Source organism: Phyllobates terribilis, unplaced genomic scaffold (genome assembly GCF_046119375.1).
Source record: "Phyllobates terribilis strain yellow unplaced genomic scaffold, ASM4611937v1 Scaffold_147__1_contigs__length_4592116, whole genome shotgun sequence".
In the NCBI taxonomy this organism is placed as follows: Eukaryota; Metazoa; Chordata; class Amphibia; order Anura; family Dendrobatidae; genus Phyllobates; species Phyllobates terribilis.
The window spans coordinates 4,010,396-4,035,735 of NW_027362907.1; positions in this window are offsets into that span (position 1 = coordinate 4,010,396).

Below are 25,340 nucleotides of genomic sequence, written 5' to 3' on the forward strand. Positions count from 1 at the left end.
GGAAGAGATGTCTGAGGTTGAGATACATAGAGGAGGAGATCATCTGCATATAATGCTGTCTTATAAGTCCTTGTACCTATTTTAACCCCTTGAATACTACTATTTTTCCTTATAGCGTTGGCCAGGTGTTCCATCACTATCACGTACAGAAGGGGGGACAGAGGGCACTCCTGTCTAGTCCCATTTTGTATCTTAAAGGGTGAGGACAGGGTTCCATTAACCCTAACTCTGGCAGTAGGACCTGAATACAAGGAGAAAATCAACTGTAAAAATTGTGATCCAATGCCTATTTGGCTTTGTGCTTCCTTCATAAATTGCCAATGAACCCTTTCAAAGGCCTTCTCTGCATCAACAGATAAAAGGCCCATAGGTAGGAATTGCTTTTAGCTTTGGAGATTAGCAACATAGTCTTAATGGTGTTATCTCTTGCCTCTCGGCCCTGAATAAATCCTACTTGATCTGTGTTTATAAGGGAGGGTAACAATGGGGCCAGTCTTTCTGCTAGAATTTTGGAGAGTATTTTAATGTCTACGTTTATTAATGATATGGGTCTATAATTAGCCGTGTTTGTAAGATCTTTACCCTGTTTAGGAAGGATACTAATATGGGCTTCCAATGATTGGGGGACGAAGCACGTCTTATCATTTAGTGAGTTAAATGTTTTATGCATAATAGGGGATAGTTGAGTTTTAAGGGACTTATAGAATGCTGGGGTAAATCCGTCTGGGCCAGGACTTTTACCAGATGGTGTAGATTGAATAGCAAGATTGACCTCCTCCTCCGTGATGTCTTTTTCCAGTTCCCCAGAGACCTGGCTATCTAAAGATGGTAAAGAAGTATCCTGTATATACTCTTTAATTCGGGCAGTTAGGTCACTGGGAGAGAGATCAGAATATTGCCCTTTAATATTCTATAACTTCTCATAGTATGAGCGAAATATCTCGATAATTTCTGTAGGGTTATGGGCATCCTCCCCATTCTGTTTCTTGATATATGGAACGTATGTTGCCACAGAACGAGGATGAAGCAATCTTGAGAGTGCCCGTCCACATTTATCCGACGATTCATAAAAAAAACTTTTAGTTTGCTCCCTGTGTCTTAGATACTTTTGCTCAAGCAAGATCTTAAGATCATTCCTTTTTTTTGATAGTTCTGCAAGTGTATTAGGTGACAATGTATGTTTGTGCGATGTCTCCAATATGTGTATCTGTCTCAACAGGTCATTCACCCTCTGTGTTCTTTCTTTTTTGAGTCTTGAACCATGTTTAATCAACACGCCTCTCATGACACATTTTAGAGTTTCCCATTGCAGAGGAGTTGAGGTCTGATCTGTTTTGTGAATTTGCATAAAAGAATCAACAGAATCTTTTAATTCTGTCATACAGATACTATCCTTGAGAAGGTGATCATTCATTTTCCATGTCCACGAGCGTCGGACAGAGGAAGGAATAGATAGGGATAGAAAAATTGGAGCATGATCAGACCACAACATGTCGCCTATTGTGGCAGATGGGTTTAAAGAAAGAGCGTGATGACTCAACAGGAAGAAATCAATGCGACTATATGAACCATGCGCAGGAGAAAAATATGTGTAATCCTTACCCTGAGGATTCAAGATTCGCCAAACGTCTGTCAATCTGAGGGCGTGGATGGCCCGCTTCAGTGATCGGAGCCTTCTCGAAGGGACAACACCCCTTCCTGAGGATGAATCTAGCGCGGGATTCCATGTGAAGTTAAAGTCTCCACCTGCAATCAGAATACCTTCTGCAAATTCAGAGAGGGATGTTAGAAAGGACCTACACGTGGGGATCTGATCTTTGTTAGGGAGGTACCAATTTGCTATTGTATATATTGATTCCGCTATTTTAAGTTTTAAAAACACATATCTGCCTTTATCATCAATGAGGGAATCCATGAAAGTGTAAGCCAACGATTTGTGTATGGCTATGGATACACCCTTAGAGCGTGAATCCGGATTAGTGCTGTGAAACCATCGAGAATAATACCTATCACCAAGAACAGGCACATGCCCCATTTTAAAATGCGTCTCTTGTAACATAAGAACCTGAACTTTTTGTTTGTGCATAGAGTATAAAATTTCAGAACGTTTCTGTGGGACATTAAAGCCTCTTACATTCAATGAACCTACTTTAATAGATGACATGATTACCAAGGGTGAGGAAGGGGGTGGGGTAAGATGGAAGACGGAAATATAAAGAAAGGGACGAGAAAGAGGAAAGGGGAACAAAAATAAAATTAGAATAAAGAAAACAATCTGATGAGGGGAGATGAGTCTATTTTACACCTGCCAGCAGTGTGTAAACCCCTTGAGAGAATGGGCTTTCTACCGAGGAGCCGTCCCCCCCAAGCCCAAACAACAGGCCAAACCTTTTGTACTAAAACTTTGATATAAAGGCAGCCAAAAACTGACATAGATTAACATCTGCTTATCACTATATTAAATCTCAAATCAATATATCACATAACCTTATGAGATAATATCTGTACCTCCCAAGAACTGAATACCATTGACACAGTACAATTAGTTTTGTCACTGATATCCAGTCACATATGTGAGGTATTCAAAATATCAACTATATTCTACGTTGAGAACATTTTAGAGGAATATAACATTCTAATGTCTTTCACCAACATTTTAGAGGAACATAACATTCTAATGTCTTTCACCAGCTTGACTAGCACTGAGGGCTAGAGAATTGACCACAAGTCCTTTTTGTGAGAGATGTTTCAATCTGGGGGATGCGAAACGTGTTTCCTATTGATCTCTCTTCTAGATTCTTCTCTGGCTTTGTTTCTTGTCACTTTTTGTGATTGTGGATTGAGATCCGACTTGGGGCCTCCCGGGAGACTTGGCCAGTCCTCTGATGATATAGATACGAGGGGGATCCCCATGCCCTTAACAAAAGCCGGGATGTCTCCAGGGCAGCGTACCACATGTAAAACCCCAGAATGGCGGACTTGTAGGCGGAAAGGGAAACCCCAAGAATATAATATGTTCTGCTGTCTTAAAACCTCTAATAGAGGTCTTAATGTCCTCCTCTTCTGAAGTGAGTGACGTGATAAATCAGACATGAGTTGTACAGGATGATCTTGATATAGAATAGAATCTATTTTTCTGGCCTTTATTAAGATGCTTTCTTTGATTTTGTATTTATGAACCCGGCAAATCACATCTCGATGTTTTGACATGTCAGAGGGTCTGGGACCCAGGGATCTATGGGCCCTGTCTAACTCCAACTCACTCTCTAAGGGCCGACCCAGAATAGAGTTGAACAAATGGCGCAGTGTCTCATCCAATTTATTGTGCTCAATTGTCTCTGGAAGTCCTCTAATCCTAATATTATTGCTCCTTTCTCTGTTCTCAATATCGTCTATCAAATCTGTTAGATATTCCAGTTGGTATGAGTGGGAGGACAAAGTTTGTTCATGGGATTTAACTTGTTGGGCGATGGATGCTGTGTGTGACTCAGCAGCAGACACTTTTTCTGTTAACTCTTGCATGTCCCCTCTAATGGCAGCAGTTTCAGCTCTGTAGGAGGACTCCAGTCTGGACAAATAGGACTCCATGTCCTCCCTGGTTGGGATAGCTCGTATTCGAGCTTTGAGATCTCTCCACACTGCCTCATGCTGAGATAAATCATCCTGTTGGCTCTCCTCTGAGCAGCCAGGAGAGGGAGAGCGTAATAATGTGGGAAAGGAGCCTCTCTCAGGGGATCTCTGGTCATCAGTGGACCATTGGGGTCTCTGTAAGTCCGGACCCGCAGCAGAGGTAAGCTCTGCCGAGTCTGAAGTGTCCGAGGGTTGGAGCACGGAGCTATCCCCCACCACGCACCTGAATCCCGGAGGCGCGAAACCAGGGTCCGCCATCTTGGACTGGGGGGGGTCCTCCGTAGCTGCGACGGTGAGGCCTCCTGTGTTCTCCCACGCCTGAGAGGTATCGTCCGGTCTGTTGATCTTGATGGGGAGCGTTTACCACGTGGGCTCAGAGCCTCCGATGCAGGAGCCGAGGAGCGCTGTGCAGGGCCCGCCGACGCCATCTTAGATCCCGCTTGTGCAGGGGAAGCAGGTGCAGTGCTTCTCAGATAGCGTGTAATGTTCGTTGGAGATGCCCGCTGGGTACTCACACTGGTCTGTGTTATGTTCCGTTTCTTTTTTGCCGGCATTGGCAGTATTTTGGCTCGATTTGATGTGGTAGGCATGCCCCGAAGCTGGGCCAGGGACGGGAGCAAACAACCCTGCAACTTCACTCCTCCATAGCCAGGCCACGCCCCCACATTCGTCTTTTTAATCACTTTTTTTTGTTTGGCGGTATGATGATAAAGCATAGTTTTTTGATTAGTTTTTTATATTTTATTTTTAGTTTTTTAGTTTTATAGGACAGGTCTTTCCGGGCACCGCAATGCCAAATATGTGTTCTTCTAATAGTTGTTTTTTTTTCATAATAATATTTATTTATGGGTACAGAATATTTTAATTTTTTTTGGATTTATTCTTTTTTTTTTTTATATTTTTACTATTTTTTTTCACTTTCTGATACTGTTTTTCACTTTTACACTTTGTCGCACTAGGGGACTTTCATTTTTTGCAGCCTGATTGCCTTTAAAGCATAGGGATGCAGTAGCATCCTTGTGCTATGAAGTCTGTCAGCCCTGCACTGGCACAAGTTAGATAAATCGTGCATTGCACACGCTCTATCCATCTTCCTGATGCCTGGTGACCCAGATGTTGTCATGGTATTCAAGGTTAGAGGGGCGCTCTTAACTCTGCTTGCCCCGGAAATGCACAGCCTCTGTGCGGGCGCGATCACATTGTGCGTAATCGTAGGTACCTGGTCCATAAGTACCAGGGCGCAGGGACGTACTATTACTGACAATGTCAGAAAGGGGTTAAAGTGCATTTACTCCTCGCCAACGCACCCAAAAACACATGTATGTCATAAATAATTTTAAAAAATGACGCGGGGTCCCCCCTACTTTTGATACCCAGCCTAGGTAAAGGAGACAGGGCTTACATTATCAAGCTTGGAAGATCCATGGATATTGGCCCTTTCCCAGCCCAAAAATTAAAGCTCTCAGCCGCTCCCAGAATTGACGCATCCATGAGATTCGCCAATTTGGGCACTTTGCCGACTCTTCTCGATTGCCCTGGTGCGGTGGCAATTGGGGTAATAGTTTATGGGGTGGATGTCAGCTTTGTAATGTCAGTGAGCAACAAGCCTAAGGGTTATTAATGGAGAGTTGTCTATCAGACACCCCCATTACCAATCCAGTAGTCATAAAAAAAACCACAGTAAAAAATCGTTTATTTTAAAAAACACTCCCACACACCTTGCTCGCCAATTTATTAAAAAGCAAAAACATCAACATGAAGATCCGACGTAATCCAGCCAATTAGAAGTAGTCCAAAAATGGGAACCTGAAAGACATAAAAAGAGAGTTAACTAAATGAAAACAAGAAACATTCCCTCATTCACCAATTTATTATTAATAATAATTCCTGCTGCTGTGATGTAACCCATTGGGGTTCCCACAACGTCTCGCGATTCTGTACAGCAACCTTTGGTGCGTCATTCTGAGAACGACACTTCACAGATCACTCCTGGTCATGTCTCACGAGCGATGACATCAATAACTGAGTAACGTCATCGTTCGTGAGGGACCTATGAAGGGACCTATTAGCACATTCCAATAAAATGAATGAAAATTATTGCGTGAACTGTTGTTGTTAAACTTTTTATTGGTACTGTACATGAGCATCCCTTTATAGGGAACCCCTTCGGTGCTGTTACTTTTTCTTCACTTTGTAACTTATTACGCAAGGGACTATCCTCTTTTTTTCATATATCGTAAAGTTCTACATGTAAAATTTCCTTAGTTCATGTCTGTGCATGTGAATGGTTAAAGTGGATCTGTCGCCAAATTTCACAATCCTTCCTGCACTGCTACTGGTGGCATCTCACACGGCTAAATGCATGCGGATATATTGTCCTCTATTTGCTTCTTCTTGAACATTGGTTTGTGGTTGTTTTCCCTATGATCAGAATGCACCTTGGTGTTTCTAGGTTCTCCACTGATGTAATATATTTTTTTTGTTCCTTAAGGGAACCTGTGACGTGAAAAAAAGCTATTTATCTGCAGATATGGGGTTAATCTGCAGAGTAATAGCATCCTGAACCTGCACTGCACTTAGACCCCCGCTCTCAGGAGGAAATGAACTTTATTCCTCCCGGTAGTGTTCTGGGTTCAGTCACCGGGATGGTGCCGGCGTGGTTCAGTCACCGCTCTGTGTATAGAGAGGGCAGCTGTAACCGCATCCCCGGCACTGAGTAATGCTGAGCTGCTTTCAGTCAGTGCCAGTGATGTGGTTACCGCCACGGCTCACTATACACAGAGTGGTGACTGAACCTACACCTGTGCCACTCCCGAGATGGAAACCCAATGGATGCTGGGAGAAATAAAGTTCATTTCCTCCCAACAGCAGGGGATTAAGTGTCGGCGCCGGGCGGGTTCAGAATAGTATTAACATAGAGATTATCCCCATATGTGCAGGCTAATTTTGTTTTTTCACATGACAAATTCCCTTCAAGGAAAGAAGCTTTTTTATTGTAGTTATTATTTCTTACAAGCATGTAGTAATGTGTTTTTTTTTTTTTTAAATCTGCAGTGCAAGCGGACCTTCTGACCGCACCTATTATAGAGGTAAGACATTTTACGAAAATTCAGATGGTATAATGAAATATGTGACTTTATATTTTATTCCAAAATTTTTATAGGTTTTATTAAAGGTACAGTGGGTACAGAAAGTATTCAGACCCCTTTAAATTTTTCACTCTTTGTTTCATTGTAGCCATTTGGTAAATTCTAAAAAGTTCATTTTTTTCTCATTAAAGTACACTCTGCACCCCATCTTGACTGAACATAAACAGAAATGCAGAAATGTTTGCAAATTTATTAAAAAAGAAAAACTGAAATATCACATGGTCATAAGTATTCAGACCCTTTGCTCAGTATTGAGTAGAAAGACCCTTTTGAGCTGGTACAGCCATGAGTCTTCTTGGGAATGATGCAACAAGTTTTTCACACCTGGATTTGGGGATCCTCTGCCATTCTTCCTTGCAGATCCTCTCCAGTTCCGTCAGGTTGGATGGTGAACGTTAGTGGACAGCCATTTTCAGGTCTCTCCAGAGATGCTCAATTGGGTTTAGGTCAGGGCTCTGGCTCGGCCAGTCAAGAATGGTCACAGATTTGTTCTGAAGCCTCTCATTTGTTATTTTAGCTGTGTGCTTAGGGCCATTGTGTTGTTGGAAGGTGAACCTTCAGCCAAGTCTTAGGTACAGAGCATTCTGGAAGAGGTTTTCATCCACAATATCTCTGTACTTGGCCGCATTCATGTTTCCTTCAATTGCAACCAATCATCCTGTCCCTGCAGCTGAAAAACACCCCCATAGCATGATGCTGCCACCACCATGTTTCACAGTTGGGATTGTATTGGGCAGGTGATGAGTAGTGCCTGGTTTTCTGCACACATACCACTTAGAATTACCACCAAAAAGTTCTATCTTTGTCTCATCAGACCAGAGAATCTTATTTCTCATAGTCTAGGAGTCCTTCATGTGTTTTTGAGCAAACTTTATGCGGGCTTTAATATGTCTTGCACTGAGCAGAGGTTTCCGTCGGGCCATTCTGCCATAAAGGCGTGACTGGTGGAGGGCTGCAATGATAGTTGACTTTGTGGAACTTTCTCCCATCTCCCTACTGCATCTCTGAAGCTCAGCCACAGTGATCTTGGGGTTCCTCTTTATCTCTCTCACCAAGGCTCTTCTCCCACGATTGCTCAGTTTGGCTGGATGGCCAAGTCTAGGAAGACTTCTGGTGGTTTCAAACTTCTTCCATTTAAGGATTATGGAGGCCACTGTGCTCTTAGGAACCTTGAGTAATGCAGACATTCTTTTGTAATCTTGGCCAGATCTATGCTTTGCCTCAATTCTGTCTCTGAGCTCCTTGGGCAGTTTCTTTGAGCTCAGGATTCTCATTTGGTCTGACATGTACTTTGAGCTGTAAGATCTTGTGTGTACCTTTCCAAATCAAGTCCTATCAGTTTAATTAAACACAGCTGGAATCCAATGAAGGAGTAGAACCATCTCAAGGAGGATCACAAGGAAATGGACAGCATGTGACTTAAATAAGAGTGTCTGAGCAAAGGGTCTGAACACTTATGACCATGTGATATTTCAGTTTTTCTTTTTTAATAAATTTGCAAAAATTGGAGTTGGGGAACACTTTTTTAGTGTGTGACAGCAGCCAACCATAAAAATCCGATATACAGTGGCTTGCAAAAGTGTTCACCCCCTTCGCAGTTTTTGTGTTTTTCTACCTTACAACCTGGAATTTAATTGTTTTTTAAAGGCTTTGCATGAGATCATGTAAAGAACATGCCTACAGCTCTGAACATTTGGTTTTATTTTTGTTGTGAAGCAAACAACAAATAGGACAAAATACCTGAAAACTTCAATGCGCATAACTATTCACCCGTCTAAAGTCAGTACTTAGTAGAAGCTCCTTTCGCAGCAATTACAGCTGAAGGTAATTTTGGGTAAGTCTCTATGAGCTTTCTACCTCTTGCCACTGGGATTTTTGGCCATTCTTCAAGGCCAAACTGCTCCATCTCCTTCAAGTTAGATGATTTCCTCTGGTGAACAGCAATCTTCAAGTCTGACTACAGATTCTCAATTGGATTACAGTCTTGGCTTTATCACTAGAAAACATTTAGGCTATGTGCCCATGTTGCAGAAATGCTCCGGATTTTTCCTGAGCGTTTCTGCATCTCCCTGGCAGAAAAAACTCATGCGGATTGTACATGCGTTTTTCCTGCCAGGGACATGCGGATGTGAAGCGTTCTTCACATGCATTTCTGCATGCGGATTGACAAGTTCTTTTCAAGCGATTTTAGCATCACTTGGAAAGTGATTGACAACTTGGTCACACTATATAAATCCATGTGTGTTATATAGTGTGACCTTAAAGAATGTTTAAAAATAAAAAAATTAATCTATACTTACCTTCCGATGGCCCCCGAAGTCTTGCTTCGCTCCGTTCTCCCTTGCCGGCAGCTCGCGGTACACTGCACTGAAGGACCTGCCATCACATGACTATGACGTCAGCGCAGGTTCTTCAGTCCATAGCGAACTGCCGGCATGGGAGGATGAGCGCAGCGGGGGCCGTCAGAAGGTAAATATAATATTTATTTTTTATTTTAGTCTTTTTTTTTACAGGTTCTATGGTACCCTGGTCCGGAGGAGAGTCTCCTGTCCTCCACACCCGGGTACCATCCGCACATTGAAACGCTTGGATTCCGCATGTACAGATGCAGTGATGCGTAATCCGTGCGTTTCAATGCAAGTCAACGGCGGCAAAAAAAATAATTGGTAGTGCTGCGTTTTTTTCCGCAATGATAACCCGCAGCGGAAATTTCCACAGCATGTGCAGAGCACATGCGAATTATCATTGCGGACCATGGCTGGCCTTCTACCATGCGTTTCTGCAGCGTTTTTGCCGCTGCGGAAACGCTTAAAAAAAACGCATCGTGGGCACACAGCCTTACACTTTTTCCCTTAAATCACTCGAGTGTTGCTTTAGCAGTATGCTTTGGATCATTGTCTTTTTGGAAGGTGAACCACTGTCCCAGTCTCAAATCACTGACAGACTGAAACAGGTTTTGCTCAGAAAATATCCATGTATTTCGCTGGATCCATCTTTTCCTGGACTTGAACAATTTCCCCTATCCCTGCTGTCGAAAAACATCCCCATAGTATGATGCTAACACCACCATGTTTCACTGTGGGGATAGTGTTCTTGGGGTGATGAGTTGTGTTGGTTTGGCACCAGACATAGCGTTTACTTTGGTGGCAAGAAAGTTCAATTTTGGCCTCATCTGACCACATCGCCTTCCTCCACACATTTGAGGAGACTCCCACATGTCTTTTGGGAAACTCAAAATACCTTACAATTTTTGTAAGTAAAGGCTTTTTTCTTGTTCAATTATGTTTATTGGTATTTTAAAACATTTTAAAGGGAGAAATGCACACACAATATAAGCCTAAAGGTTGGGGGAGAGTAGGGGAGGTAGGAAAGCTAGGGGGAAGGAAGGGGAAGTAAAAGGTAATTCCTTTTGAAAATATGGAAAAGAGAGGCAAGTGTACAAAAAGCTGTCTTTCAATTTTACATGTAACTTACACTTGTTAAAATTATAGCTTATTCCTTATGAATTAATTGCTGAAAAAAGAAAGAGAGAAAAATTAGTAAGACACATATAGTACATTAAAAGTAGCTTAATGATATATGTGGACACTTGCCGGGGATCAAGATGTTCTCCATCGACCTGGGGGGAAGGAGTTTGATTTAAGTTTCCATTCAGTCAGAGTGAAGTATGAATAGAAGTTCGCTGACCTAATGCAAATATTGAAGATTGTTTCAATTGGAAGATGAAAAAAAAAAGGATTATGATCTTTTTATAATCTGGTTCTTGAAGATGGATTGTAATTCTATGGTAATAGTCCAAGATGGAAAATTGTATTACAATCCAGATGAAATCCAAGACATAGACCCAAATTGACCCATATTGTAATCGAATTTAGTATGAATTGTAATTCAAGTGTTTATAATGTTATAATCTTGGTTAAAATCCGTAGATATTAGCTGATATTTATTCACCTAGTCCAAGAAATTCTAATTAAAAATCAATATTTTTTATTCATTATCCATATAAAAAATCAGAAAAACAATTTTTTTTAAAAAAAAATGACAGGGGACATCCAGAAAAGAGAGATGCAATATATAGCTTGGTCATATCACATTCATCATGATTGTATAGCAGAAAACTAAACCACCTTATTCACTTGATGCATATTTGAACCGGTATTATAGACAGATGTAAACAGATTTGACAAAGTGCAAATTATGCAATACCCTAATTAAATTAAATGGTAGGGAGTCAGACATTTACATCTATGATCATAAAGTGCTAAGTGCTTATATTTAGAAAAAATAGTCTGCATTATTTCATTGCATTAGTTGGACCGTAAACAACTGCTTACAACTATGCAAAGTGCCATGGAGTAGTCAATATACCTATTAAAAATTGGTAAGAAAGTAAGAAAAGATCAAAGATATCTAATGATAGGCCAGGCGTCCGGGGGAGCCGTCCATAGGGAGTTATCCCATCAATCATGTGCCAGCTGTAAGGTGCTTTGATGGCTCATCGCACATGTGTATACTACACCTGTTTGCAAAAGGGACTTCCGGGTGGTACGCAGTGGAACGCATGTGTGGAACGCACGCGGTCCACATGTAGCGCATCCCCGGAAGTCAATAGGTGATGTCACACGCGTGTGCGCACAGCTCCCATAGGCCGCACGCCACTATACAGGAACCGGACCCGTGGAGTAAAGCCTAGCTGTGCAGAGCAGTGGAACGCATGTGTGAAACGCATGCGGACCACATGGAGCGCAACCTCAAAATGGTCCATCCCCACTTCCTAAACCATGAACCTGTAGGACATGGCATACATATCAAGGAATGACAAGGGAAAATGGGAGGGGAATGGGGAAGGAAGGAGGGAAGAAGAAAAGAAAAGAATAAACCAAATGTAAAGACAGAAAATAGATGCTGTAGGAGCATCGATTACCATAAAGTGAAATGTGAAGGGGGATGGGGGGGGGTTGAAAAAGAAAGTAAAAGTGTAAATTAAAAAAGAAAAATCATGTATGAATGAAAATATGTATTTGTTGAATGTAAAGTGTATAAATAACGAAAATAATGTATGTATAGTGAAAAAGCAAAGAATAAGTGAAAATTAATAAAACAAATATATGTAAATAAGTGTTAATATGTCTATAGTCAAAGAGAGGCTAAGTGTAACAATTAGAAACATTTAATTGTGCTAGGATTTTATGCCACGCAATCACGGAGAATAAGGGGAGAAGCCTACCCTTCTATCAGTGTCAACCGTCATATACAAAAAACATGTTCTTCCCAATTGGGGACCCCCCAACTCACTCCTGAGATCATATATTGACATGTTGGATATATATCACTTGTTAAAAAGACAGCACCGTCCAATTTTATAGTCCATGTTCATCATTGATGGATAATTCCAATCCAAATATTTCTTACTTAATTTGTTCATTGCCATAAATTTCCGTGGACAATGCCACGAATTTCAAAAATATTCAATATGTTTCAGATTCACTTGTTAAAGGGACACAGCGCCATCTATAATTATAGTCCATGCATATCATTGGTAGATGGTTCCAAACTAATGTTTCTTGATTCTAATTGTCCATTATCATGGATCTCCACAGAAGGCTCTAGGAACACGATCCCCTTCGGAAGGAGGAGTCAACCAGGTCATCAGACTCCACCCCAAGTAGCCAAGGCAGCAGGTAAGTAGTGGATATAAGTAAGTCTTTGATCTGGGATAAAAAACACAAATCAATCAATTAGAAGTACATAATGGTTTGTAAAGAGGACTACTCATCCTTCACAGTACCCATGATACACAAAAATGAAAAATGAGAAGGGGGGGGGGGAGGGAAAAAAGGGAACAAGGGAAGGGAAATTGGACCTAAGATCTATTTAAAAGCTGATTACAGCATAATTCTCGGCTACCCTATAAACGGCCTCGCAGACGCCAGGAAAAATGGTCAGAATGAAAAAGAGGGAAAAGTTAACCCCTTAAGCCCCGCGGGTGGTTTGCACGTTAATGACCGGGCCAATTTTTACAATTCTGACCACTGTCACTTTATGAGGTAATTACTCTGGAACGCTTCAACGGATCCCCCTGATTCTGAGACTGTTTTTTCGTGACATATTGTACTTCATGATTGTGGAAAAATTACTTCGATATCACTTGCGTTTATTTGTGAAAAAAACGGAAATTTGGCGAAAATTTTGAAAATTTTGCAATTTTCAAAATTTGAATTTTTAAGCCCTGAAATCAGAGCGATATGTCACACAAAAGAGTTAATAAATAACATTTCCCACATGTCTACTTTACATCAGCACAATTTTGGAACCAAAATTTTTTTTTGTTAGGGAGCTATAAGGGTAAAAAGTTGACCAGCGATTTCTCATTTTTCCAACAAAATTTACAAAACCATTTTTTTAGGGACCACATCACATTTGAAGTCACTTGGAGAGGTCTTTATGACAGAAAATACCCAAAAGTGACACCATTCTAAAAACTGCACCCCTCAAGGTGCTCAAAGCCACATTCAAGAACTTTATTAACCCTTCAGGTGCTTCACAGGAATTTTTTGAATGTGGAAGAAAAAAATGAACATTTAACTTTTTTCACAAAAATGTTACTTTAGACCCAATTTTTTTTATTTTCACAGGGGTAGCAAGAAAAAATGGACGCCAAAATGTGTTGTGCAATTTCCCCTGGGCACGCAGATACCCAATATTTGGGGAAAAAACACTGTTTGGGCGCACGGCAGGGCTCGGAAGGGAAGGAGCACCATTTGACTTTTTGATTGTAAAATTTGCTTGAATAATTAGCGGACGCCATGTTGTGTTTGGAGAGCCCCTGTGTGCCCAAACTTTGGAGCTCCCCCACAAGTGACCCCATTTTGGAAACTAGACCCCCCAAGGCACCTTTATAGATGCATAGTGAGCACTTGGAACCCCCAGGTGCTTCACAAATTGATTCGTAAAAATGAAAAAGTGAAAAAAAAAACACTTTTTCAATTTTATGAATCAATTTGTGAAGCACCTGGGGTTCCAAGTGCTCACTATGCATCTAGATAGGTGCCTTGGGGGGTCTAGTTTCCAAAATGGGGTCACTTGTGGGGGAGCTCCAATGTTTGGGCACACAGGGACTCTCCAAATGCAACATGATATCCGCTAACAAATTGAATGGAAAATCGGCTCAAATTGTTAGCGGACACCACGGTGCGTTTGGAGAGCCCCTCTGTGCCCAAACTTTGGAGCTCCCCCACAAGTGACCCCATTTTGGAAATTATACCCCCCAAGGCACCTTTCTAGATGCATAGTGAGCACTTGGAACCCCCAGGTGCTTCACAAATTGATTTGTAAAAATGAAAAAGTGAAAAAAAAAAACACTTTTTCATTTTTATGAATCAATTTGAGAAGCACCTGGGGTTCCAAGTGCTCACTATGAATCTAGATAGGTGCCTTGGGGGGTGTAGTTTCCAAAATGGGGTCAATTGTGGGGGAGCTCCAAAGTTTGGGCACACAGGGGCTTTCCAAACGCAACATGGTGTCCGCTAACAATTTGAGCCCACAATCTGTTAGCGGATATCATGTTGCATTTGGAGAGTCCTTGTGTGCCCAAACATTGGAGCTCCCCCACAAGTGACCCCATTTTGGAAACTAGACCCCCTAAGGCACCTACCTAGATTCATAGTGAGCACTTGGAACCCCAGGTGCTTCACAAATTGATTCATAAAAATGAAAAAGTGTTTTTTTTTTTCACTTTTTCATTTTTACGAATCAATTTGTGAAGCACCTGGAGGTTCCAAGTGCTCACTATGCACCTAGATAGGTGCCTTGGGGGGTCTAGTTTCCAAAATGGGGTCACTTGTGGGGGAGCTCCAATGTTTGGGCACACAGGGGCTCTCCAAACGCAACATGGCGTCCGCTAACAATTTGAGCCGATTTTCCATTCAATTTGTTAGCGGACACCATGTCGCGTTTGGAGAGCCCGTGATGTGCCTAAACAGTGGAGCTCCCCCACAAGTGCCCCATTTTGGAAACTATACCCCTCAAGGATTTTATTAAGGTGTATAGTGAACATTTTGAACCTAGAGGTATGGCACAAAATTTGTTTACATTAGGTCATCATATTGAATAAGTTGTCATTATTCTTCAGCGCAAGTGCTCGCTACTTGAGTTTGCATCGGGTACTCAGGTATGCACCATGTGCAGCGTGTGCTCGAGTGACATGCTCGAGTCCCTGCTCCGCATGTTTCACGGTTATTAGACACCCCAAAAAAAACATGCGGGGATCGCTCGTGCATGGCAGGCAATCCCCGTAAAGTTTTTTGGCCGCGAAGCATATGGGGCAGAGACTCGAGCATGTCACTCAAATACCCACGATACTCAATGCATACCAGAGCACCCGATGCAAACTCAAATAGCGAGCACTTGCTCTCAACACTAGTCGCCATATCGTCATCTTTTTTTCTTACTTTTGAAAAAAATCCCAACCCCAGCCCTAACCCTAGCACAACCCTAGCCCTAGCACAACCCTAGCCCTAGCACAACCCTAGCCCCAGCACAACCCTAGCCCCAGCACAACCCTAGCCCCAGCACAACCCTAGCCCCAGCACAACCCTAGCCCCAAACCTAACCCTAGCCCAATCCTAACCCAAGAGTTTATTTTTGACGCTGTTCCTTGTGCGGTATAAGTGATTAGACGACTTTATTCTTCGGGTCGGTGTGATTACAGCAATGCCAGAATCATATGGGGTTTTTATGACTGACAGCTGTCACACACTAAAAGACGCATTTTTTGTAAAATCTAGTTTTTGCATCGCCATATTTTGAGAGCTATCATTTTTCCAGATTTTGGCAGACAGTCATGTGACGGCTCGTTTTTTGCGGGATGACTTGACGTTGTTATTGGTGCCATTTTCAGGCACGTGACATTTTTTGATCGCTTTCTATTCCGATTTTTGGGAGGCAGAATAAACAAAAACCAACAATTCAGGGATTTTTTTTTTTTTTTTAAATTCTGTTCCGCGTGTGGTAAAATTGATGAGGTAGCTTTATTCTTCGGGTCAGTACGTTTACAGCGGTACCACATTTGTATCATTTTCTATGTTTTGGCGCTTATACACAATAAAAGCTATTTTATAGAAAAAAATATTTTTTAGCATCTCTTTATTCTGAGAGCTATAACTTTTTTATTTTTCGGCTGATGGAGCTGTATGGCGGCTTGTTTTTTGCGGGACGAGATGACGTTTTCAGCGGTATCATTTTTATTTATATGCGTCTTTTTGATCGCGTGTTATTCCACTTTTTGTTTGGCGGTATGGTGATAAAGCATTGTTTTTTGCTTCGTTTTTTTTTTTTTACCGTGTTCACTGAAGGGGTTAACTAGTGGGACAGTTTTATAGGTCAGGTTGTTCCGGACGCGGCGATACCAAATATGTGTACTTTTATTGTTTTTGTTTTTGTTTTTTATAATAATATTTATTGATGGGTACATTATATTTTTATTTTTGGTGGATTATTTTTTTTTATTTTTTTTTTATATTTTTGCAATTTTTTTTTTTTTTTTTTTCCACTTTCACACAGTTTATACACTTTATTACTTTGTCCCACTCTGGGACTTTCACTTTTTTTTCTCTGATCGCCTGCATGGCACAGGAATGCAGCACCATCCCTATGCCATGCAAGCTGTCAGAAATGCACAGTGTGAAGATTGCTTGGAGATGCACTGCGCATGTCCAAGCAATCTTCCTGCTGTCTGGTGACCCGGATGTTGTCATGACGACATCGGGTCGTCATGGCAACACCCGGGAAGCCTTTGCAGACTGCGCTGGAAGCTTGAAGAGGAGGTGAGTATCGGCGATCACCTCCCCTTGCCCCCGCAATGCCGCGATCGACTTCGATCGACTTCGATCGCAGCATCGCGGGGGTTAATGTGCTGGGAGCGGTGCAGGACCGCTCCCTGCACATAGTACCGGGTGTCAGCTGTGACAATCAGCTGACACCCGGCGGCGATCGCGCCCGCACAGCCTGTGTGCGTGCGCAATCGCCATGACGTACTAATACGGGTCTGGCTCTTAAGTCCCAGGGCACAGACGCGTATTAGTACGGCAAATGTTGTTAAGGGGTTAAAAAGGTATTAAAATACCATAAGATAAAAACATAAAAAATAGCCACCCAGAAAAAACATGAAACCTACCAACTCGAAAAAATGGGGGAAGAAATAAGAATAAATTACAAGAAAAAACTAAAACCCGTAGCTTCATTTAAACCCTGTGGATTCAAGGTCCCCAATTGAAAAATCCAACGACTTTCTAACTAACCTAAGGCTTTTCCAAGATCTCCACCCCTTAGACCTAGGACTATCTGACCTATGGCAAATGCCTTAAGGCCTTTAGGGGACCAATTGTGGTACAGTTTAAAAGCGTTGAGCGAGATTAGTGGCTTGTTGTTCAACTGACCAATAGGGATTCCCCTAATGGTGGAGGGCAAATGAGACAATTCTGCATGTAGCAGTGAGTTAGTGGCCGTAGACTTGCGATATATATCCGTAATGACACGTCCTTCACTAGAAATGTGGATTTTGAGATCCAAGAAGTCTAGCTCTCTACCTGTCACGGGTGTGTTGCCACGAAGATCGTCACGAGTACACAGCCTGACTTCTCGCAGCTGACTTGTTGGTGCTTTGTGTTTTCTCGGCAGTGAAGGAGTTAATTCTCTCTCTCTCTGGGCTAGCTGAGGTCCAGCCTCGCCCAGCTGCAATCAATGCTTCTTTAGTGAGACTCCTTCATACACCTGCAGGTCTGTTTGGGAGGTGTCGGTGAAAGCATTTCATTCAGACTTACAGAGCGGATCGTGGTGTTTGGAGTTGCTGAGATTAGTGTATTTGGAAGTGTTTTTTTCCCTTTCCTCGCTTTATCATTTATCTCCTTTCCCGTTGGTGTTCCCTCTGTTGTAGTTGTGTAGTAGTTGTATGCAAGGTGGTTTTGGTTTTTCCCTTGTACTGTCTCGTTCGTCTAAATACTGTGTGTGGGCATATTATTTCTGGTTCCCAATTGTTGTGATCGGGGTCCTTCTCAGGACTAGATTACTGAGGTGCAGGGATCCTCAGGAGGTAGGGGTTACGCTGGCGGCCTGGACCTCTGTACCTTTAACAGTACCTCCAGGTTGAGGGATTAGTCAGGGCCCCAGCTTAGGGTCAGCTTAGGCCCCCTACCTTCAGTATTCTGTGACAGTGTGACACTACCATAATGATATGTCAATTTAATGTTAAAATTATTATTATTATTGAGAGCTTTCATCAGAATATCCAAATCCCCCACTGACCCCTCCCACATAAACCATAAGTCATCGATATATCGCATCCACCCTTGCACCAAATCAATGCCAGGAATTGATTCCCCCTGGAATATGTCCCTCTCCCAAGCTCCTAAAAACAAATTGGCTTAGGATGGGGCACAAGAGACCCCCATCGCTGTGCCCTGTAGTTGTAAATAAAAATTTTTTATGAAAAATAAATACATTATGCTTGAGGACATATTCCAGGAGGATCAATATTAAGTCAACTAGCTCTGAATCCAAATCGGTAGATCTCAGATACCAAGATGCCGCTCTCAAGCCATCTTCATGTTTTATACAAGTATACAAGGCTTCCACATCTGCCGTTACCATGATGGCTTGGTCTGGAATATAAAGGTGGTTTAATCTTTGGAGAGCCACATTGGTGTCCTGGATGAATGATGGTAGGGTGGATACGATAGGTTTCAAAAAATAATCAATGACGTCGGAAATTACCTCACATAATCCCCCATTGCCTGAAACAATGGGTCTACCGGGGGGGGGGGTCAGTGTGCTTTTTGTGGACCTTTGGAATGAGATACAATGTGGGAAGTTTTGGATGAAAGTTATTAATTGTATCTAACATTTTTTTGGTAATAATACCCTTCTCCAAAGCCTTCTCCATGATGAAAATTAATTCATTGTGGAAGGTAGGGGTCGGATTATATACCAGTTTTTTTATAGCAAGATGGTGGGCTTGTTTTTCGTATAAACAGGTGGGCCGCACCACCAGATTTCCCCCCTTATCTGCTGGTTTATATACCACGTAGGGGAGGGATTGTAATTCTTTTACCGCTGCTCTCTCCTGTTTATTAATGTTTGACTTACAGGGGGACAGCTTGGAAGAGATTGAATGTCATTAGTAACTAGTTTGGTGAAAACATCGACCGCTGGGCATGTACTTAGAGGGGGGAACTTTTTGTATTTGTGAAAAAGGTTCGAAGGAATGTTACCAACCTTTGTAAGTTTATTTTCATCATCCAATGATTCCAAAATCTGAAGTGCTTCCCTTTCTTCCACGGTGGAAAACATACTCTGATGGTCGGCCTTGTTATGCAATTTTTTAAAAACTAGCTTTATAGCAAGGAGATGTACATCTCTCATCACCGAGAACGTGTCTAAATACGAAGAGGAGAAAACGTCAAACCTCTTTCAAGAACTCTGAGTTGAATTTCAGATAGAACATGTGAAGACAAGTTAATTACCCGTAAGCGGTTCTCTCCCTTTTTGGTTCCAGCAGCCTTAGCAAACATATCCTGAAATCTTCGTTCCTGTCTTTTGCCCTTGTCCATATGAAAGCCCCTACTACTGGTGCTATCAATATCACTAGAGGATGAAAAATTCATCCGTCTGTGACTGATAAGGACTTTCATAAGACTGACCTTGATTGAAGACTTTAGTGACGTTTTTATGTTTTTTAATCTGCCAGCGAAATATTTTATTGTTCTCAAAATCAGTTAGATCTCGTTAGTATTTCTTACATTTTATCTGACTGATATCTCCTTCCCATTTATTTATATCAGTCATAAGTTTTTCAAAATTTTCCCCTGTAATCTCCTTGTGAATAGTTTTCTCCAATGCCTCCAACTCATCATCCAAGTCACCAAGGGTTTTAGTATTTGTTTCAATGATGATCTGGATGAAATCCAGCGAGCATAAAGTTGCGGCCTTAATCCATTTATTGCTCAAAGTCTCGTCTTTTAGATCAAAAGATGGGTACACTTGTATACGTAAGCCACGTGGGATGATTCTTTTGGTATAATAATTCTCTAAGGATGTTTTATTCCACCATACACTGGATGTTCCCTGTTTGAATAGATCTGAAGCCTTAGTTTGCCAGGCATTCATTCTGGCTTTTAAATCCATTTTAAGTATTTTGAATGGACCAATCTGTTTGAAAACAGCAAACATAATTATTCACATAGTCCAAGAAATTCTAAGCAACACTAGACACTGGGAAAATATTACTATACACTTAATCCTATGTGGTTATTTGTTTCAAACCCACCAGGATAACACAGACTCTAATTTCAATTAAAAATCAATATTTTTTATTCATTATCCATATTAAAAAAACAGAAAAACAAAACACTTTTTTAAAAATTACAGGGGACATCCAGAAAAGAGAGATGCAATATATAGCTTGGTCATGTCACATTCATCATGATTGTATAGCAGAAAACTAAACCACCTTATTCACTTGATGTATATTTGAACCGGTATTATAGACAGATGTAAACAGATTTGACAAAGTGCAAATTGTGCAATACCCTAATTAAATTAAATGGTAGGGAGGCAGACATTTACATCTATGATCATAAAGTGCTAAGTGCTTATATTTAGAAAAAATTGTCTGCATTATCTCATTCCATTAGTTGGAGAGTAAACAACTGCTTACAACTATGCAAAGTGCCATGGAGTAGTCAATATACCTATTAAAAATTGCTACAAACTGACCATATTGACAGCATTTACCTCTCAGAACCCCTACGCCGTTTCGCTGTTAAGCTTCTTCCAGGGGTGTGTCTATCCACTGAGCGGCTTGAGTATATATAGAGCCATGTAGCCAATTGCATTAACTGATGTATGAAAAAGAAAGTAAGAAAAGATAAAAGATATCTAATGATAGGCCAGGCGTCCGGGGGGCCGTCCATAGGAAGTTATCCCATCAATCATGTGCAAGTTGTAAGGTGCCTTGATGGCGCATCGTGCACGAGTATACTACACCAGTTTGCAAAAGGGACTTCCGGGTGGTGCGCAGTGGAACGCATGTGTGGAACTCACGCGGTCCACATGTAGCGCATCCCTGGAAGTCAGTAGGTGATGTCACATGCGCGTGTTCACAGCTCCCATGGGCCGCACGCCACTATATAGGAACCGGACCCGTGGAGTAAAGCCTAGCTGTGCAGAGCAGTGGAACGCATGTGGACCACATGGAGCGCAACCTCATAAAGGTCCATCCCCACTTCCTAAACCATGAACCTGTAGGACATGGCATACATATCAAGGAATGACAAGGGAAAATGGGAGGGGAATGGGGAAGGAAGGAGGGAAGAAGAAAAGAATAAACCAAATGTAAAGACAGAAAATAGATGCTGTAGTAGCATCGATTACCATCCATTACCATAGACATCTTAACACTTATTTACATATATTTGTATGCATGGACTATAATTGTAGATGGCGCTGTGTCCCTTTAACAAGTGAACCTGAAACATATTGAATATTTTTGAAATTCGTGGCATTGTCCACGGAAATTTATGGCAATGGACAAATTAAGTAAGAAATATTTGGATTGGAATTATCCATCAATGATGAATATGGACTATAAAATTGGACGGTGCTGTCTTTTTAACAAGTGATATATATCTAACATGTCATTATTTGATCTCAGGAGTGAGTTGCGGGGTCCCCATTTGGGAAGAACATGTTTTTTGTATATGATGGTTGACACTGATAGAAGGGTAGGCTTCTCCCCTTATTCTCCGTGATTGCGTGGCATAAAATACTAGCACAATTAAATGTTTCTAATTGTTACACTTAGCCTCTCTTTGACTATAGACATATTAACACTTATCTATATATATAATCGTCTTATCCCGTCTGTCTGTCTGTCTGTGTGTCTGTCTGTCCAGGAAATCCCGCTTCTCTCATTGGTCCGCCAGCGGCCAATCAGCGCCGCGGGATTTCTGAAAAAAGATGGCGGCCGTTAGCGGCTCATTTGCGGGACGGAGCTCAGCGGCGATGCAGCCGGGAGATGACCGGCGTGAGGCGCTCATCTCCCGGCCGGTACTAGCAGAACGAACCCGACCGCCGGACCCATCTGCGGGACGGAGATGCAGCCGGGAGATGAGCGGCGCGAGGCGCTCATCTCCCGGCCGGTAGCAGCGGAAGGACCGCCGGCGCCTCTGACCTCCATGCGGAAGGGAGGACCGACGAGCGGCGCTGCAGGTCGGGATACTTCTGCTGCCAGCGCCCACTATGTCCCGGGTTCTCGCAGCGTAAGTAGCCGCACAGGCAGCGGCGCTCCCCGGTCCTCACCAAGACGATTCGATGATTGGTCGCAGTCTTCGGACCCGACCAATCACTGATCTTAGCGCAAAACTTAAACACCGCTGTGCTGATTGGTCGCCGGCCCTGCCCGCGACCAATCACCGATTTGGGCGCCAAATTTAAATATCGGCCGCGACCAATCAGCACTGCGGTGTTTAAATGTGGAGCCAAGATCGGTGATTGGTCGGGGCCGATATTTATATTTGCCGCCCAAATCGGTGATTGGTCGCTGTCAGCGTCCGCGACCAATCAGCACAATAGTGTTTAACTTTGGCGACAAAATCAGTGATTGGTCGCGGGCCAAGACAGCGACCAATCACCGATTTGTGCGGCAGATTTAAATAGCGGCCGCGACCAATTGGATGTCAGCGGCGCTGCCTGTGCGGGTACTTCCGCTCCGAGAACCCGGGACATGAGCGGGCGCTCGCAGCAGAAATATCCGGACCCGCAGCGCCGCTCCCCTGTCCTCCCTTCACACCCTAGCCGCTGATCTCCCCACAGTATCCGAATGGTGTTACAAAGGTCCGGACATTTGTGTTAAAAATCGCTGATTGGTCGCTGGCGCTGCCCGCGACCAATCACCGATTTGGGCGCCAAATTTAAATATCGGCCGCGACCAATCAGAACAGCGGTGTTTATATGTGGAGCCAAGATCGGTGATTGGTCGCGGCCGATATTTAAATTTGGCGCCCAAATCGGTGATTGGTCGTGGGCGACCAATCACCGATTTTTAATACAAATGTCCGGACATTTGTAACACCATGCGGATACTGTGGGAACATCAGCGGCTAGGGTGTGAAGGGAGGACCGGGGAGCGGCGCTGCGGGTCGGGATACTTCTGCTCCGAGCGCCCGCTCATGTCCCGGGTTCTCGCAGCGGAAGTATCCGCACAGGCAGCGCCGCTGACATCCATGCGGCTAGGGTGTGAAGGGAGGATCGGGGAGCGGCGCTGACATCCAATTGGTCGCTGCCGCTATTTAAAAGTGCCGCACAAATCGGTGATTGGTCGCGGTCTTGGCCCACGACCAATCACGGATCTTGCCGCAAAAGTTAAACACTACGGTGCTGATTGGTCGCGGACGCTGCCCGCGACCAATCACCGATTTGGGCGCCACATTCAAATATCGGCCGCGACCAATCACCGATCTTGGCTCCACATTTAAACACCGCTGTGCTGATTGGTCGCGGACGCTATTTAAATGTGGCGCCAAAATCGGTGATTGGTCGCGCCCTACGTCGGCGACCAATCAGCACAGCGGTGTTTAAATGTGGAGCCAAGATCGGTGATTGGTCGCGGCCGATATTTAAATTTGGCGCCCAAATCGGTGATTGGTCGCGGGCAGCGCCAGCGACCAATCAGCGATTTTTTACACAAATGTCCGGACCTTTGTAACACCATGCAGATACTGTGGGGACATCAGCGGCTAGGGTGTGAAAGGAGGACCAGGGAGCGGCGCTGCGGGTCGGGATACTTCTGCTCCGAGCGCCCGTTCATGTCCCGGGTTCTCCTAGCGGATGTACCCGCACAGGCAGCGGCGCTCCCCGGTCCTCACTAATACAATTCCGCTCCCCGCTCCTCACCAATACGATTCGCTGATTGGTCGCGTGCGGAGAGCGCGACCAATCAGTGATCATGGCGCTAAAGTTAAACACCGCTCTGCTGATTGGTCGCGGCCGTCAGCCGCGACTAATCAGCGATTTTGTCGCCAAATTTAAACATCGCTCTGCTGATTGGTCGCGGATGCCGGACGCGTCCAATCAGCAAGATTGGCGCCAAATTTAAACAACGCTCTGCTGATTGGTCGCGGTCGCTGGCCGAGATCAATCAGCAGTATTGGCGCAAAATTTAAACACCGCTCTGCTGATTGGTCGCGGTTGTCGGCCTTGACCAGTCAGCAGTATTGGCGCCAAATTTAAACCTCACTCTGCTGATTGGTCGCAACCACCGGCCGCGACCAATCAAAGAGATTGGCGACAAATTTAATCAACGCTCTGCTGGTTGATCGCGGTCGCTGGCCGAGATCAATCAGCAGTATTGGCGCAAAATTTAAACACCGCTCTGCTGATTGGTCGCGGTTGTCGGCCTTGACCAGTCAGCAGTATTGGCGCCAAATTTAAACCTCACTCTGCTGATTGGTCGCAACCACCGGCCGCGACCAATCTTCGTTTTTTGTGCAAAATTTAAACAACGCTCTGCTGATTGGTCGCGGTCGCTTGCCGCGACCAATTAGCAGTATTGGGGCCAAATTTAAACCCCGCTCTGCTGATTGGTCGCGGTCGCCGGCCGCGACCAATCAGCAGTATTGTCGCCAAATTTAAACACCTCTTTGCTGATTGGTCGCGGTCGCGACTAATCAGTGATTTTGGTGCCAAATTTAAACACGCTCTCCAGTCCTCACTAACACGGTTCGCCGATTGGTCGCGACCGCCAGCCACGACCAATCAGCGAGATTGGTGCCAAATTTAAACACCGCTTTGCTGATTGGTCGCGGCCGCCATCCACGACCAATCAGCGATTTTGGCGCCAACTTTAAACAACGCTCTGCATCGCTCTGCTGATTGGTCGCAGTCGGCGGCCGCGACCAATCAGCAGTATTGGAGCCAAATTTAAAAACCGCTCTGCTGATTGGTCGCGAGTAATCAGCGATTTTCGTGCCAAATTTAAACACGCTCTCCAGTTCTCACTAACACGGTTCGCCGATTGGTCGCGGCCGCCGCCCGCGACCAATCTCCGATATTGCCGCCAAATTTAAACACCGCTTTGCTGATTGGTCGCGGTTGCCAAACGCGACCAATCAGCGATTTTGGCGCCAAATTTAAACACCGCTCTGCTAATTGCGCCCGGTCGGCCGCATACATATTCTAGAATATCCGATGCGTTAGAATCGGGCCACCATCTAGTTTACATATATTTGTTTTATTAATTTTCACTTATTCTTTGCTTTTTCACTATACATACATTATTTTCGTTATTTATACACTTCACATTCAACAAATACATATTTTCATTCATATATGATTTTTCTTTTTTAGTTTACACTTTTACTTTCGTTTTCACCCCCCCCCCCCCCCCCCCCACACACACACACACACACACACACACACACACACACTTTCACATTTCACTTTATGGTAATCGATGCTCCTACAGCATCTATTTTCTGTCTTTACATTTGGTTTATTCTTTTCTTTTCT